The 19,385-nt window shown below is 40.4% G+C and overlaps 1 protein-coding gene across 1 annotated transcript in view; it reads right to left on the reverse strand.

Annotated features, from left to right (window-relative positions):
* Positions 1-19,385, reverse strand: part of LOC139751786 (uncharacterized) — a 242,557-nt gene that overhangs the window by 189,966 nt on the left and 33,206 nt on the right. Inside the window, exon 2 of the mRNA XM_071667323.1 lies at positions 4,769-4,835. The gene's annotated coding sequence lies outside the window, so the exon portion shown is untranslated. The remainder of the gene's footprint in view (positions 1-4,768; positions 4,836-19,385) is intronic.

Raw genomic sequence — 19,385 nt, forward strand, 5'->3', positions numbered from 1 at the left:
TTTCAATACAACCTTACACTTACAAGCTTCCGTGTCACCACTACACTTTTAACAGCACACACTATGCAATAACATTCCATGTCTGCACCGAAACCTGTGTAATCATCCTTGCAAATATATTCACAGTCATAGTCTAGCTTTAGCTTCCTATGAAAAATTTTAGCCTGCTCAATAAGCATCTCCCCAGAAATGCTTATACCTTCATTAGGTCAGAGCTTAAACCACTTTCTTGGCGCACTGTCTAATTCAGTACTCCGAGCATCTTTCAAAGTTTTCCTAAAGTTTCAAATTTTCTGGCTTTCATTTTTCAGCAAAAAACTGAATATAAGAAATTAACATGACTGTTAATTAGCTTGGCTGCAGTGTAAACAGATTTTGGCATCTTAGTGCTGCTAACAGCGCCACCTGGTGACGACAGATTCAAAATATGCTGGACCACAGAATGCCAGATTAGAGAAGTACAACCTGTATTAAATCTTTAAACATAGCACATGGCAATCATCAAACTTATTTTTTTCCCTAATCATACTGCCACTTTTACTCTTGTCATAATATCAATATTCCCTATCCAGGATGATTTAACTACAGTAAAAGAAAGCTGACACACTCTCTGACATCACATATTCTAATTCTTACACTATTGTTTTGAGAAGGCTTTGGCAGCTTTTTACTTTCTTAAACCAATAAGGCAGTCCAATTTCTTTAAAGGTGATCAACTACATTGAATGTAAACGAAGTAAAAGATGTGGTTCATATATAGGAAACTTCCTTTACATTCCTTATTCACCTGCTGTGTTTTAAGTTTTAGCCTGAACAAAAAAAAGGAACTTTTTAAAAAGAAGTTAAATCTTTTGAGTTTAACCATGAGTGAAATCAGAATAATTTTTACAATGTAAAATGTAAGGCTTCCCCTCGAGACTACGACATCAGACTCCCTATGACAGAGATGCACTACCATTTGTAAGGCCCATCATTCAGAGGCTTGCAAATAAAGTCAAACAGAAAATAATTTCTAAGCCTCAATTTATATATACTTTATTTTGCTTTGTCGCTGTCTCCCGTGTTTGCGAGATAGCGCAAGGAAACAGACGAAAGAAATGGCCCAACCCACCCCCATACACATGTATATACATACACGTCCACACACGCAAATATACATACCTATACATCTCAATGTACACATATATATACACACACAGACACATACATATATACCCATGCACACAATTCACACTGTCTGCCTTTATTCATTCCCATTGCCACCTCGCCACACATGGAATACCATCCCCCTCCCCCCTCATGTGTGCGAGGTAGCGCTAGGAAAAAAAAACAAAGGCCCCATTCGCTCACACTCAGTCTCCAACTGTCATGCAATAATGCCCGAAACCACAGCTCCCCTTCCACATCTAGACCCCACACAACTTTCATTGGTTTATCCCAGATGCTTCACATGCCCTGATTCAATCCACTGGCAGCACGTCAACCCCGGTATACCACATCGATCCAATTCACTCTATTCCTTGCCCTCCTTTCACCCTCCTGCATGTTCAGGCCCCAATCACTCAAAATCTTTTTCACTCCATCTTTCCACCTCCAATTTGGTCTCCCACTTCTCCTCGTTCCCTCCACCTCCGACACATATATCCTCTTGGTCAATCTTTCCTCATTAATTCTCTCCATGTGCCCAAACCATTTCAAAACACCCTCTTCTGCTCTCTCAACCAAGCTCTTTTTATTTCCACACATCTCTCTTACCCTTACGTTACTTACTCGATCAAACCACCTCACACCACACATTATCCTCAAACATCTCATTTCCAGCACATCCACCCTCCTGCGCACAACTCTATCCATAGCCCACGCCTCGCAACCATACAACATTGTTGGAACCACTATTCCTTCAAACATACCCATTTTTGCTTTCCGAGATAATGTTCTCGACTTCCACACATTCTTCAAGGCTCCCACAACTTTCGCCCCCTCCCCAACACTATGATTCACTTCCGCTTCCATGGTTCCATCCGCTGCCAGATCCACTCCCAGATATCTAAAACACTTTACTTCCTCCAGTTTTTCTCCATTCAAACTTACCTCCCAATTGACTTGACCCTCAACCCTACTGTACCTAATAACCTTGCTCTTATTCACATTTACTCTTAACTTTCTTCTTTCACACACTTTACCAAACTCAGTCACCAGCTTCTGCAGTTTCTCACATGAATCAGCCACCAGCGCTGTATCATCAGCGAACAACAACTGACTCACTTCCCAAGCTCTCTCATCCACAACAGACTTCATACTTACCCCTCCTTCCAAAACTCTTGCATTCACCTCCCTAACAACCCCATCCATAAACAAATTAAACAACCATGGAGACATCACACACCCCTGCCACAAACCTACATTCACTGAGAACCAATCACTTTCCTCTCTTCCTACAAATACACATGCCTTACATCCTCGATAAAAACTTTTCACTGCTTCTAACAACTTGCCTCCCACACCATATATTCTTAATAACTTCCACAGAGCATCTCTATCAACTATATCATATGCCTTCTCCAGATCCATAAATGCTACATACAAATCCATTTGCTTTTCTAAGTATTTCTCACATACATTCTTCAAAGCAAACACCTGATCCACACATCCTCTACCACTTCTGAAACCATACTGCTCTTCCCCAATCTGATGCTCTGTACATGCCTTCACCCTCTCAATTAATACCCTCCCATACAATTTACCATGAATACTCAACAAACTTATACCTCTGTAATTTGAGCACTCACTCTTATCCCCTTTGCCTTTGTACATTGGCACTATGCACGCATTCCGCCAATCCTCAGGCACCTCACCATGAGTCATACATACATTAAATAACCTTACCAACCAGTCAACAATACAGTCACCCCCTTTTTTAATAGATTCCACTGCAATACCATCCAAACCTGCTGCCTTGCCGGCTTTCATCTTCCGAAAAGCTTTTACTACCTCTTCTCTGTTTACCAAATCATTTTCCCTAACCCTCTCACTTTGCACACCACCTCGACCAAAACACCCTATATCTGCCACTCTATCATCAAACACATTCAACAAACCTTCAAAATACTCCATCTCCTTCTCACATCACCACTACTTGTTATCACCTCCCCATTAGCGCCCTTCACTGAAGTTCCCATTTGCTCCCTTGTCTTATGCACTTTATTTACCTCCTTCCAAAACATCTTTGCATTCTCCCTAAAATTTAATGATACTCTCTCAACCCAACTCTCATTTGCCCTCTTTTTCACCTCTTGCACCTTTCTCTTGACCTCCTGTCTCTTTCTTTTATACATCTCCCACTCAATTGCATTTTTTCCCTGCAGAAATCATCCAAATGCCTCTCTCTTCTTTTTCACTAATAATCTTACTTCTTCATTCCAGCACTCACTACCCTTTCTAATCAACCCAACTCCCACGCTTCTCATGCCACAAGCATCTTTTGCGCACTCCATCACTGATTCCCTAAATACATCCCATTCCTCCCCCACTTCCCTTACTTCCATTGTTCTCACCTTTTCCCATTCTGTACTCAGTCTCTCCTGGTACTTCCTCACACAAGTCTCCTTCCCAAGCTCACTTACTCTCACCACCCTCTTCACCCCAACGTTCACTCTTCTTTTCTGAAAACCCATATAAATCTTCACCTTAGCCTCCACAAGATAATGATCAGACATCCCTCCAGTTGCACCACTCAGCACATTAACATCCAAAAGTCTCTCTTTCGCGCGCCTGTCAATTAACACGTAATCCAATAACGCTCTCTGGCCATCTCTCCTACTTACATACGTATACTTATGTATATCTCGCTTTTTAAACCAGGTATTCCCAATCAAGGTCCTTTTTCAGCACATAAATCTACAAGCTCTTCACCATTTCCATTTACAACACTGAACACCCCATGTATACCAATTATTCCCTCAACCGCCACATTACTCACCTTTGAATTCAAATCACCCATCACTATAACCTGGTCTTGTGCATCAAAACCACTAACACACTCATTCAGCTGCTCCCAAAACACTTGCCTCTCATGATCTTTCTTCTCATGCCCAGGTGCATATGCACCAATAATCACCCATCTCTCTCCATCAACTTTCAGTTTTACCTATATTAATCGAGAATTTACTTTCTTACATTCTATCACATACTCCCACAACTCCTGTTTCAGGAGTACTGCTACTCCTTCCCTTGCTCTTGTCCTAAGCCTCAATATGACAGCAAATCCTTCCAGCATTCCCTCTCTTAATATGTAGTGCTGCCTCTTTGAAAAAGAAGATTGACAAAGACAGCTGACCCATGTTATATGGTAAGATCATGAAGTGGAGGAGGTCTGCTGCTAAAGCCTATACCTCAACTAGCCATCTGGTAACTGGTAGGCCATCTCTTTTCATTACGTATATATTGTTAACTAGCTTAAGCCTGACTGAATAGCAAGACTGAAAACCCTGCAGGAAAAGAAAGATCTTGAACCTGAAAGCTAATTCTATCATAAATCCTCCCTTACATAAACAGCAAATATGTAAGCAAACTATAACTCAGCTAAAATGATAAGACCAACTAAAAATTCTGTAAATCATAACTCTCCAGATACATTCAACCAGATACAGAGAGTATTTTTGTTGTAATCATATCCTGAATCACATCTACATGTGATCTGTTACTTACCTGACCTGCAATGGTCTATATCACATCAAATATACTGGTATAAATGCAACATTCAACATACCTGTGCTCTCCACGTGAGGATCTCTTCTACCTTTTCTTCGCACTTTGGTATATTCAGGCTCTTTTTGCTGCAATGAGTTCAATATTTCTTGTAAAAACATTATCATTAATGTTAACTCTGCCCTTACTACTAAGTAAGCTAAAGGGCATCATCAATCTCTTTTCAAAATTCTGGATAACTGAAGGATATGGTAAGTTTTTCACATAATGCACTGTGCTACTAATCATCAGAAAGTTTTTTGATGGTAAAGTTACATGATGAGCCCTGAGAGTATATCAACTTCTTCCTCTTGAAGTACACACAGGTAATTGCAAATGGGTTGACACATTACTCAGCTTGTCACCAAGAATATCATATATAAACTGCAGAGGTAAATCGCTTATGAGTCAGAACCAAAACTGACCCCAACCCCTTTTTTTTTTTTACTATAGTAGCCAAAATGGTGGGGGGGGGAACTTCCTCCAAATGTGTCTATCTTAGATGAGGGATAAAATAATGAGTATTGAAAAGAGAATTCAAAATAGCAAAATTGAAAACCCTGCAGGAAAAGAAAGGTTCTTGAACCTTAAAGCTAGTTCTATGATAAATTCTCCCTTACATAAACAGTAAATATGTATGCAAACTATTACTTAGCTAAAATAATAAGACCAACTAAAAATTCTGTTAATCTTAACTCTTCAGACACATTCAACCAGATACAGAGAAGGTGGAAAGGTTACAAGAAAAGGGAAAGACAAAAGAAGGAAGAAAATGCTAATCTTGCATGGCTGGTTTCCATACAGAAACTATGAGCAGCAGCAGCAGCAGCCAGGTGCATGCTGCAAGTTCAAGTCTTAGAAGCAGGGACACATGCACACAGCTCATGAGAGTGTTGGCCAAAATAACATCTACAGAAAAGAGAGATGAAAGCAACATCACAGCAGGCAAACAGATGGTTAAAGAGCTGATAACAAGATGATGATAAGGGAGATGGTTTCTGATTTTACTCTAGCTGAGAGAAAAGTGGACAAAGAGCAACCCTAAATATGTAAGCAGAACTCCACAATGGGGTGAATCAGACCCCTGTAGATATGGAAAGACCAGCTCACAAGAAAAATAATTTCACCCTCAACTTTTGAGACACAAATTTTGTGATCATCATTTGGGTTTCCAAAAGGAAAGTAAAGGATATAATCATACCCAACATGTTTAATAAGTTACTGTTCAAACAAACAGCAGCATTCCAAAATCTAACAGTAAGTTGCAGATGAGTGAAGTTTTGAGAAGCCTATGCATACAAAGAAATTTGTGTTTTTGCTATGTTGGATTTAACCACAATACTTTTTCTCCATTCTGAAATGATGCAAAGATCTACATCAAGAGAGGAAGCATATTCACAACAAGAAAAAGAGGTATAAGGATGATTAGGGGGAAAGAGAGTGCTAGTACAAAGGCAATGTGACAGAACTCTGAGAGGTAATACTGTTATCTTAATACAAGGGAGAAATCAACACATGAGCAAGAGCCATTACAGAACAACTAGAAAGATACTATGCAATTGAGACACAGAGATGCATAAATGTCAACGGCAAGAAGTTCAGCAAGCAGAAACTTTGGCCACAGGTTTTCAAAGAATTTGGAGATGTTGAGAACCATGAAAAAAAATTTCACCGAAATCCCTCGCACAAGAGAACCAGAGTTGGACCTCAGAGGGGAAGAATATTACCAAGAGAGCTTACACCAAGAAAACTATATTGGTGATCCAAAAAAAGGGTATGAATTCTAAGTTTTCAAGAAAGTTAAGGATTTTCTAAAATCTAAAGGAATAGGGCAATAGTCAAAAGAGTTGGAATAGTAGAATGGTCTATTTTCCTAAAGATGAGTTAGACCAAGGAATTCTTCCAAGAAGAGGGGAAAGTCTGGGGTTTTATGATGACAAATTGGGAGAGTAATAATCAGATTCAGATTGGAGACATGCTCCTTTGTAACAGGATGAGGTATGCCACCAGGACCACAGGCGAAGAGAATGCAGATCTTGTGCAAAGAAAATACAGGAGAGGATATACTGAGGATCAGGAAGATATACAGTGAGTAGATGTGTGGGAGGATAAGGGGGAATAAAAGAAAAGGAAGGAAGGAGGAAGAAGACTAGAAGTAGAACCATCCTGTGTAAAAGTGAAAGGAAAATAAGGTGCAATGAAGAGCAGCTTAATTAACTTTCTGGTCAGGAAAGGGAGAGATGATGTACTATCTCATTACTGGATATACAACTGGCTGAAGACCAAAGAAAAATCTATCAGCAGATGAAGTCAAATTAATGTACTTTCTTTTGATAAAGGTGAGCTTGATTAGGTGAAAAGCAGCTTTGTAGTGATTTCAAATAAGAATGAAAACAAAATAAAATTCTAAAAGAGAGAACTTTACTTCCAGCTTAATACACTCTGTCATCAATGCAACAAACATAAGATCAACAACAATCAAATCATGATTGAGGGGATAAAATTCGAGTAGCTCTTTATCACCCATGCCATCTCAGTCACCAAAAAGAAAACCGAACATGATGAAGGACTCCATTCCAGCCACAATCAGCTCTGCTACAATAAGCAAAGCTGTGAAACATGGACCAAAGAGCCTTCACAAAGTGCTACATTTGGGATTTCTCGAGAGTGTTTTGGAATGAACATGCTCAGTTGGATAGTATACTCAAAAATTGGATTAGAAGATGTAGAAAAAAGAAATGTGCAAAATGTATCTGAGCCATATCAAAGTAAAGTAAGCATCATCTGTTTGATCAACCCACTTCATTAGGAATACAGAACTGCTACTGTGTATTTATAGTGGGAGGGTTGAGACCCACTTCATTAGGAATACAGAACTGCTACTGTGTATTTATAGTGGGAGGGTTGAGACCCACTTCATTAGGAATACAGATTTGCTACTGTGTATTTATAGTGGGAGGGTTGAGAAGTAAAAAAAAATGCTGAATGTGTTGGAAGAGTGGTCATGAAAGTTCAACTGAGGGTAACAAAGATTATGCCCAAAGTAAGAGAGCTGAGCAAAAAGTATAGAATACTGCTCATGGTACTACCTTTGCTGGACGTGATGAGAAAAAGGGAGATATGATCACACCTTTTGAGTTTCTAAACTGACCTGACATAAAGGCACCATTGCATAGTTTGACAAAATGGGCAAAGAACTATCTATAACATGAAACTAAGCAGAAAATCAATTAAAAAGGGTATGAAGAAAGAGTTCATGTAAAGAGAGTGGAGGATAAGGGAACAAGCTAAATATAAATCCTGAAAATGAGCAGAATGTAATGAAACTTATAAATAATCAATTACCATAAAGCAAGTTTAAGGAAGAGATGAGCCAGTAAGTATAAAACTATATAGAAGCAACCCTAAACCTTTCTATACCACCCAACTCCCCTCCTCCTACCTCCCTGTATCATTTCTATCCTCAGTATCCAAACTCTGTGAAAAACTAATCCACTACAGAAAAACCAAACATTCCATTTTCACTAACAAAGAATGGCTTCAGACCCATGCACCATAGCATCACATCACTCACTGACCTCACACAATATATTCCAATAAATTTCAACCAACCAAACCCCCTATGCTGCAAAGTACAAGAAGAAACAGACATCAGCAAAATATTAGACACAGTCCCCTGACATAGTCTCACACAAATGACCACCCTCCACAACAGTGACAAAAAGTGGTCATCGAATTTCAAAGCAAAACACTATGCTATTGTCTCTCAAAGTTATTTCACTTCTAAAACAATTAAATTCTACAATGGAGTTCATATAAGAGCAGTTCTATCTCCAACTCTCCTCAATCTCTTCATACATGACTACCAATTACCTCAGAAAAACCTCATTATGAAGGTTCTTCCTTATGCAGACAACCTCACAATCATAGTACAACACTCTAATGCCACAGCAGCAACATGAAAGAAGCAGGATTATATTACACAACTGGCAAAGAATGTCAATATCTCCACATGAGTCTTCAATCACTCTTTTAGCCTCAGACGGACATGAGTCTAGCTCACACCCTCTAGTCATTCTGATTGGACTGTCACTCGCACCATGTGAAACAGTAACCTTTCTAGACATCACATACAAAGCACACATAACACTCACTCACCACCACAGCAACATGAACACAAAAGCAACACACAAACTAAGTCCCCCAAGAACACTAACAAGCACCAGATTTGGACAAGAAAAAGAATCCTTCATCATCCTCATCCTGCTCAGCTTTCAATTCTATGCAACAGCACTAGACCCCTCCTATCCGGACTTCTCTATAACAAACCATCAACCTCAAAATGAAAATAAAAAAATAACCCCTGCCTCACACTTCAGTAACCTATACTCACAGTCTCCCCATCCCAGCAAACATAACACTGACAAAACACATACACAATAAAATTACCCAACAAGCACTAAACAATCAACTACAACCTATCAAGTATATACCTAACAGAGACCACACTCCCCAGACAAACACTCTCTTGCATATGCTTTGTGCATCATTCATCAGTACAACACTACAAACTCCATTTCAACACATCCCAAAATCCTTCATGCCAGCGATGCAACTACCATAATAAAGATACCGTGCACTTACTAATGAGCTACCCTGCACTCTCTGCATAGAGCAAAACATAAGTAAATCACAAATTTATGACCTGTGGTCCCGACCAGCAGATGTGACCAGCTTCCTGAGTGCTGCAAGACACTCATAAATTTGGAAGGAACTCTTTGGACAAGAAGTAAGTACAAGGCCATAAATGTAGGCTTTGAAGGATGAAAAAGCAGTTCTCAATATTTGGCATCTAAAAAAAGCACTTGCTTGTATAAGGGAATGAAAACACTGCCTTACTTCCCAAAATAGTTTTTATCCATGAGGATTCAACCCTTTCAATCATCATAAAATATGTTCATTCAAAGGACTAAACAACCATAAAGTAACATGTCCAGACCTATGGTGTTACAGGGTGGAGGTGATGTGCTATCAAGCCACTTCCCATACACACTCATTTATTGACTGCTGATGACTTTGCCTCATGCAAGTTACTAACCGGAATCAAGAAATGCTTCTTCATGAAGAAAAGAGGGGAAGAAAGGAAAAAGAAATCTGATGGATACTCAGATGGCATTTTATATAGAAGAAATCAGGCTTTTCATTTTCTTAAAACCCAGAATTTTTCACTGAAGGCCAAAACTTTATAAGAACATACCCACAAGATGGAGGAAAGACTTTCGAAAACCCTATGGGAAATTACAGAGATTCTACTATTAACAACTGACCAAGTTCTGGATCATCCTCTACAGGCAGCAGGATGTATTAAACTATTTGTACTGTTTTACATTCATGAGGCCCTATCTCTAACATTTTTGGCTATTATACAACTTTTTTTTTTTTTTTTTTTTGTCGCTGTCTCCCGCGTTTGCGAGGTAGCGCAAGGAAACAGACGAAAGAAATGGCCCAACCCACCCCCATACACATGTATATACATACGTCCCCACAGGCAGATATACATACCTACACAGCTTTCCATGGTTTACCCCAGACGCTTCACATGCCTTGATTCAATCCACTGACAGCACGTCAACCCCGGTATACCACATCGCTCCAATTCACTCTATTCCTTGCCCTCCTTTCACCCTCCTACATGTTCAGGCCCCGATCACACAAAATCTTTTCACTCCATCTTTCCACCTCCAATTTGGTCTCCCTCTTCTCCTCGTTCCCTCCACCTCCGACACATATATCCTCTTGGTCAATCTTTCCTCACTCATTCTCTCCATGTGCCCAAACCATTTCAAAACACCCTCTTCTGCTCTCTCAACCACGCTCTTTTTATTTCCACACATCTCTCTTACCCTTACGTTACTTACTCGATCAAACCACCTCACACCACACACTGTCCTCAAACATCTCATTTCCAGCACATCCATCCTCCTGCGCACAACTCTATCCATAGCCCATGCCTCGCAACCATACAACATTGTTGGAACCACTATTCCTTCAAACATACCCATCTTTGCTTTCCGAGATAATGTTCTCGACTTCCACACATTCTTCAAGGCTCCCAGAATTTTCGCCCCCTCCCCCACCCTATGATCCACTTCTGCTTCCATGGTTCCATCCGCTGCCAGATCCACTCCCAGATATCTAAAACACTTCACTTCCTCCAGTTTTTCTCCATTCAAACTCACCTCCCAATTGACTTGACCCTCAACCCTACTGTACCTAATAACCTTGCTCTTATTCACATTTACAACTTAAATCTATGAATGTCATCTGCAATAACCGTCCTGTCATTATGTTCCATTCGTCCACTAATCATATATTACAAAAGTATTTCTTTATGTCTTTTCTTTGATATGTTTCTTAGTAATTTTCATGCTATGTCTTATAGTTACTCTATTCCTACATCTCTTGAGGATCTGTTCACTGTCAATGTCATTGATCATTTTTAAAAACTTAAAGGTTCTCGATTAGATCATGCTATACTCTTCTCTCTTCCATGATGGGTAAATCTAAAATCTATAACCTTTCTTTGTAAGGCAGCTCTCTTAATACTGGTAACATCTTTGTTGCCCTACTCTGGACCTTCTCTTTACTTTTTATTTTCATTATGATTACCATAAGACCAATTTCTAAGAAAGGGTCCTGGTGTTATACAGGACCTCTTTTCAGAGGTTCTGGCAGCCCAAGGCTGCAATGCTTCCATTAACAGGGATATGTGAACTACTTTGATATGAGATGCTGTTTGACATGACTTTGTTCCAAGTGATACAGCCTCAACAAAGGAGACATTTCACTTGCAGTGTAGCCTAGACTAGGTAGAGTCCAATAACATCTGTTCTCCATGTGCATGGCATCCACAAGCATTCTGCACCTGCATAACAAACACAAAAAATTTCCTTTGCATTCCTATCTTAACATGCCTAGCACCCAATTCTTTGCAACAGCATTAGACCCAGCCCTCCCAAATCACTTCAACCAAATCATCAACCCAAAGCAGAAGTAAAAAAAAAGAAAAGAAAAAAAAACTTCAGCCTATACTCACACATTCCCCCTCCCTAAAGCACAAAAATGATGAACATTCACACTACAATGAATCAAGAACTGCACAAATGGCTCCCACAACCTAGACTTCACTCCACCTATCTAAGCTACACTCCCCAGATATGCACATTACACTTTCTCCTCTGAGTTCTGGACACCATCCATCCCCCTAACAATACAAATATCAATTCAACATACTGCAGGATCCCCTCATGTCCAGGATGGAGCAACTGCAATAATGACAGAACTACAGCTCAAGTGTCCTTAACCCACCTGACAGAGACAAACACATATCATCATGCTAATTGACCTGTGGCCCCATCAATGAACATGACTAGTTTCCAGAGTACTAAGAAGCCCAGAAAGAAAAGGCTTTGGACAGGAAAGTAAAGTGAGATACACGTAAAATCAAGACATAAAGGATGTATAAGATGAGGAGAATGAATAATATGAGTACAGTTTAAAATTCTCCCTGTAATACACAATTAGTAATAACAGAAAAGGCTAACCAAATCTAAACACAAAGGATTTGTCAAATGCTAAGGACACCTTTTGCTAGTCTAAAACAACAAGTTCTTTATGAAGGCCAAAGTAGAAGCCACATTCCTTACATTATGAGCTCAGGCAGACACAGACAGTGAAAAGTGTGAAAGGAGAACAAAGTTCTTGGTACAACCAACCCACACAAAGTCTTAAAGGAATTTGAATAAGCAGCAAAATGTTCTAAGAAATTTTCTATGAGGCTAAAAAAATGAGAACATTGATTAAACAATATTTTTCATACATGTTTGCCATACCTGCACAGCAAGATAGTGGAACAGCCAGATGAAGAATGCCCTCATTTGCTTGCATCCACTAATTGTCATGTGTGTCCCAAAAAAAATTACGTCCTTAAAGAAAAAATTCCAGAAATGTTCTAAAGCAGGGTAATTCCTAAAACTAAGTCTTATTTTCAGCAAGAAATGTTGGGTCTGTAACGTACAAATCTTTCCCAAAAAGTTCTTCAGATTTCACTTGATTCTCATGCCTTCACACTCAATGAAGCTCACCAACTCTTCTTGATCTCAAGGTTACAAGGAGCCATAATGACTACAAAGACAACATATGGCAAAATATCTGGTACCTACAACAGCTCCCATTTAGGTCAGCTAAAGAGGCTACAGAATTCCTTAGAAAATAGTATCCACAATCTGCTCCACAGAGGGCTTCAAATGATGTCAAACAATGACCTAAGGCTCAAAAGCAGTTATATGAATCAGTGATGTCACTGGCTTCAATTCTGTTATGAAAAACAGTAGGGAATACCTCTAAACCTACAGATTCAAATACAACAGATTTTCCAAAATCTTTCAAAAAAGTCTGAAATGATTACCACTTAACCATGTGTTGTCTCCCAAGTGGAAGGGCAAACAATGATTCAGCACAGGCAGAAAATGCCCTAATCATGGCCATCTTGGATGGAAGGAAAACTGAAGAGCATGCAAGAAAGTGGATGAGATTAATCAGAGCTTCTCAGACAAGAGATGGAAGAGAATTCCACAGCTTTGCTGTCTATGAAAAGGAGGTACAGTATCATAAGTAAATCATTGTAAGGCCAGTTCTACAAAGTAAATATAGAAGGCAGCAGTCAGGTGTATGCTGTGAGTCCAGGCTTACATAACCAGGAAATGCAAAGACAGGTCACATGAGTAATGACCAAAATAATACCTGTATGAGAAACCGGGCAGCATCATTACAGAAGAAAGAAAGAGATGGTTGAAGAGATGTGATAGCAGTAGAATTAACAAGCCAGAAGGCCTTATTAGCCATGAGAAAGGTAAAGGAAGGACCATCCCAGATGTGGGAGCAGTAATCTGCATAGGGGTGAATATGACTCCTGTTGATACAAAAAACTGCCTGTAAGAAAAACAATTTTGGCACCTCTACAACATCCCCATTTCCAGAAAACAGATTTTGTAAAGATCATTATGTAAGATATCCAGTGAGGGTAAAAGACAACTTGTGAGTTAGCTTCTAAATCTAAGTGTAACTAATGGATTACAAAGAGATTTTATATTTATTTCATTATACTTAATTGCTGTTTCCCGCATCAAAGAGGTAGCCCTAGCAAAACAGCTGAAGAATGGCCCAACCACTCATATACACATAAATTCTCATACATGCAAATACACATACATATATACATACACATAGGGAGCTGTGGTTTCAGTGAATTACACATGATAGATAGAGACTAAGTGTGAACAAATGGGGCTTTTTGTCTTTATTCCTGGTGCTACCTCACTGAAGCAGGGTAAAGCGATGCCGTTTCCTGTAGGGCACCTTATGTTTAAGTATATGTTGATATGTATATGAATATATATAAGCATATGTGAGCGTTCAAGTACATATGTGTATGTATGAGTGGATGAGCCATTCTTCATCTGTTTCTTGGTGCTACCTCGCTAACACAGGAAACAGCGATTATGTATAATAATAATAATCATAACAATAATACTATATTCTATGTTATTTTACTTTGTCGCTGTCTCCTGTGTTAGCGAGGTAGCGCAAGGAAACAGGCGAAAGAATGGCCCAACCCTCCCACATACACATGTATATACATACACGTCCAAACACGCAAATATACATACCTATACATCTCAATGTATTTTTATTTATATATTTTTTATTATACTTTGTCGCTGTCTCCCGCGTTTGCGAGGTAGCGCAAGGAAACAGACGAAAGAAATGGCCCAACCCACCCCCATACACATGTATATACATACGTCCACAAACGCAAATATACATACCTACACAGCTTTCCATGGTTTACCCCAGACGCTTCACATGCCCTGATTCAATCCACTGACAGCACGTCAACCCCGGTATACCACATCCCTCCAATTCACTCTATTCCTTGCCCTCCTTTCACCCTCCTACATGTTCAGGCCCCGATCACACAAAATCTTTTTCACTCCATCTTTCCACCTCCAATTTTGTCTCCCTCTTCTCCTCGTTCCCTCCACCTCTGACACAGATATCCTCTTGGTCAATCTTTCCTCACTCATTCTCTCCATGTGCCCAAACCATTTCAAAACACACTCTTCTGCTCTCTCAACCACGCTCTTTTTATTTCCACACATCTCTCTTACCCTTACGTTACTTACTCGATCAAACCACCTCACACCACACATTGTCCTCAAACATCTCATTTCCAGCACATCCATCCTCCTGCACACCAATCTATCCATAGCCCACGCCTCGCAACCATACAACATTGTTGGAACCACTATTCCTTCAAACATACCCATCTTTGCTTTCCGAGATAATGTTCTCGACTTCCACACATTCTTCAAGGCTCCCAGAATTTTCGCCCCCTCCCCCACCCTATGATCCACTTCCGCTTCCATGGTTCCATCCGCTGCCAAATCCACTCCCAGATATCTAAAACACTTCACTTCCTCCAGTTTTTCTCCATTCAAACTCACCTCCCAATTGACTTGACCCTCAACCCTACTGTACCTAATAACCTTGCTCTTATTCACATTTACTCTTAACTTTCTTCTTTCACACACTTTACCACACTCAGTCACCAGCTTCTGCAGTTTCTCACATGAATCAGCCACCAGCGCTGTATCATCAGCGAACAACAACTGACTCACTTCCCAAGCTCTCTCATCCCCAACAGACTTCATACTTGCCCCTCTTTCCAAAACTCTTGCATTCACCTCCCTAACAACCCCATCCATAAACAAATTAAACAACCATGGAGACATCACACACCCCTGCCGCAAACCTACATTCACTGAGAACCAATCACTTTCCTCTCTTCCTACACGTACACATGCCTTACATCCTCGATAAAAACTTTTCACTGCTTCTAACAACTTGCCTCCCACACCATATATTCTTAATACCTTCCACAGAGCATCTCTATCAACTCTATCATATGCCTTCTCCAGATCCATAAATGCTACATACAAATCCATTTTCTTTTCTAAGTATTTCTCACATACATTCTTCAAAGCAAACACCTGATCCACACATCCTCTACCACTTCTGAAACCACACTGCTCATCCCCAATCTGATGCTCTGTACATGCCTTCACCCTCTCAATCAATACCCTCCCATATAATTTACCAGGAATACTCAACAAACTTATACCTCTGTAATTTGAGCACTCACTCTTATCCCCTTTGCCTTTGTACAATGGCACTATGCACGCATTCCGCCAATCCTCAGGCACCTCACCATGAGTCATACATACATTAAATAACCTTACCAACCAGTCAACAATACAGTCACCCCCTTTTTTAATAAATTCCACTGCAATACCATCCAAACCTGCTGCCTTGCCGGCTTTCATCTTCCGCAAAGCTTTTACTACCTCTTCTCTGTTTACCAAATCATTTTCCCTAACCCTCTCACTTTGCACACCACCTCGACCAAAACACCCTATATCTGCCACTCTATCATCACACACATTCAACAAACCTTCAAAATACTCACTCCATCTCCTTCTCACATCACCACTACTTGTTATCACCTCCCCATTTGTGCCCTTCACTGAAGTTCCCATTTGCTCCCTTGTCTTATGCACTTTATTTACCTCCTTCCAGAACATCTTTTTATTCTCCCTAAAATTTAATGATACTCTCTCACCCCAACTCTCAGACATATACATATATACATATTAACATAATTCATGCTGTCTGCCTTTATTCATTCCCATCGCCACCTCGCCACACATAAAATAACAACCCCCTCCCCCCTCATGTGTGCGAGGTAGCGCTAAGAAAGAAAAACAAAGGCCACATTCGTTCAAACTCAGTCTCTAGCTGTCATGTAATAATGCACCGAAACCACAGCTCCCTTCCCACATCCAGGCCCTACAGAACTTTCCATAGTTTACCCCAGACACTTCACATGCCCTGGTTCAATCCACTGACAGCACGTCGACCCCTGTATAACACATCGTTCCAATTCACTCTATTCCTTGCATACCTTTCACCCTCCTGCATGTTCAGGACCCGATCACTCAAAATCTTTTTCACTCCATCTTTCCACCTCCAATTTGGTCTCCCTCTTCTCGTTCCCTCCACCTCCGACACATATATCCTCTTGGTCAATCTTTCCTCACTCATTCTCTCCATGTGACCAAACCATTTCAAAACACCTCCTCTGCTCTCTCAACCACACTCTTTTTATTACCACACAGCTCTCTTACCCTATCATTACTCACTCGATCAAACCATCTCACACCACATATTGTCCTCACACAACTCATTTCCAGCATATCCACCCTCCTCCAAACAACTCTATCCACAGCCCATGCCTTGCAACCATATAACATTGTTGGAACCACTATTCCTTCAAACATGCCCATTTTTGCTTTCCGAGATAATGTTCTCGACTTCCATACATTCTTCAAGGCTCCCAGAATTTTCGCCCCCTACTCCAACCTATGATTCATTTCCGCTTCCATGGTTCCATCCGCTGCCAAATCCACTCCCAGATATCTAAAACACTTCACTTCCTCCAGTTTTTCTCCATTCAAACTTAGCTCCCAATTAACTTGACCCTCAACCCTACTGTACCTAATAACCTTACTCTTATTCACATTTACACTCAGGTTTCTTTTTTCACAAACTTTACCAAACTCAGTCACCAGCTTCTGCAGTTTCTCACATGAATCAGCCACCAGCGCTGTATCATCAGCGAACAACAACTGACTCACTTCCCAAGCTCTCTCATCCACAACAGACTGTATACTTGCCCCTCTTTTCAAAACTCTTGCATTCACCTCCCTAACAACCCCATCCATAAACAAATTAGATAACCAAGGAGACATCACAAACCCCTGCCGCAAACCTACATTCACTGAGAACTAATCACTTTCCTCTCTGCCTACAGGTACACATGCCTTACATCCTCGATAAAAACTTTTCACTGCTTCTAACAACTTACCTCCCACACCATATATTCTCAATACTTTCCACAAAGCATCTCTATCAACTCTATCATATGCTCTCTCTAGATCCATAAATGCTACATACAAATCCATTTGCTTTTCTAAATATTTCTCACATACATTCTTCAAAGCAAACACCTGATCCACACATCCTCTACCATTTCTGAAACCACACTGCTCTTCCCCAATCTGATGCTCTGTACATGCCTTCACCCTCTCAATCAATACCCTCCCATATAATTTACCAGGAATACTCAACAAACTTATACCTCTGTAATTTGAGCACTCACTCTTATCCCCTTTGCCTTTGTACAATGGCACTATGCACGCATTCCGCCAATCCTCAGGCACCTCACCATGAGTCATACATACATTAAATAACCTTACCAACCAGTCAACAATACAGTCACCCCCTTTTTTAATAAATTCCACTGCAATACCATCCAAACCTGCTGCCTTGCCGGCTTTCATCTTCCGCAAAGCTTTTACTACCTCTTCTCTGTTTACCAAATCATTTTCCCTAACCCTCTCACTTTGCACACCACCTCGACCAAAACACCCTATATCTGCCACTCTATCATCACACACATTCAACAAACCTTCAAAATACTCACTCCATCTCCTTCTCACATCACCACTACTTGTTATCACCTCCCCATTTGTGCCCTTCACTGAAGTTCCCATTTGCTCCCTTGTCTTACGCACTTTATTTACCTCCTTCCAGAACATCTTTTTATTCTCCCTAAAATTTAATGATACTCTCTCACCCCAACTCTCAGACATATACATATATACATATTAACATAATTCATGCTGTCTGCCTTTATTCATTCCCATCGCCACCTCGCCACACATAAAATAACAACACCCTCCCCCCTCATGTGTGCGATGTAGCGCTAAGAAAGAAAAACAAAGGCCACATTCGTTCAAACTCAGTCTCTAGCTGTCATGTAATAATGCACCGAAACCACAGCTCCCTTCCCACATCCAGGCCCTACAGAACTTTCCATAGTTTACCCCAGACACTTCACATGCCCTGGTTCAATCCACTGACAGCACGTCGACCCCTGTATAACGCATCGTTCCAATTCACTCTATTCCTTGCATACCTTTCACCCTCCTGCATGTTCAGGACCCGATCATACAAAATCTTTTTCACTCCATCTTTCCACCTCGAATTTGGTCTCCCTCTTCTCGTTCCCTCCACCTCCGACACATATATCCTCTTGGTCAATCTTTCCTCACTCATTCTCTCCATGTGACCAAACCATTTCAAAACACCTCCTCTGCTCTCTCAACCACTCTCTTTTTATTACCACACAGCTCTCTTACCCTATCATTACTCACTCGATCAAACCATCTCACACCACATATTGTCCTCACACATCTCATTTCCAGCATATCCACCCTCCTCCAAACAACTCTATCCACAGCCCATGCCTTGCAACCATATAACATTGTTGGAACCACTATTCCTTCAAACATGCCCATTTTTGCTTTCCGAGATAATGTTCTCGACTTCCATACATTCTTCAAGGCTCCCAGAATTTTCGCCCCCTACTCCAACCTATGATTCATTTCCGCTTCCAT

Source organism: Panulirus ornatus, chromosome 12 (genome assembly GCF_036320965.1).
Source record: "Panulirus ornatus isolate Po-2019 chromosome 12, ASM3632096v1, whole genome shotgun sequence".
NCBI lineage: Eukaryota > Metazoa > Arthropoda > Malacostraca > Decapoda > Palinuridae > Panulirus > Panulirus ornatus.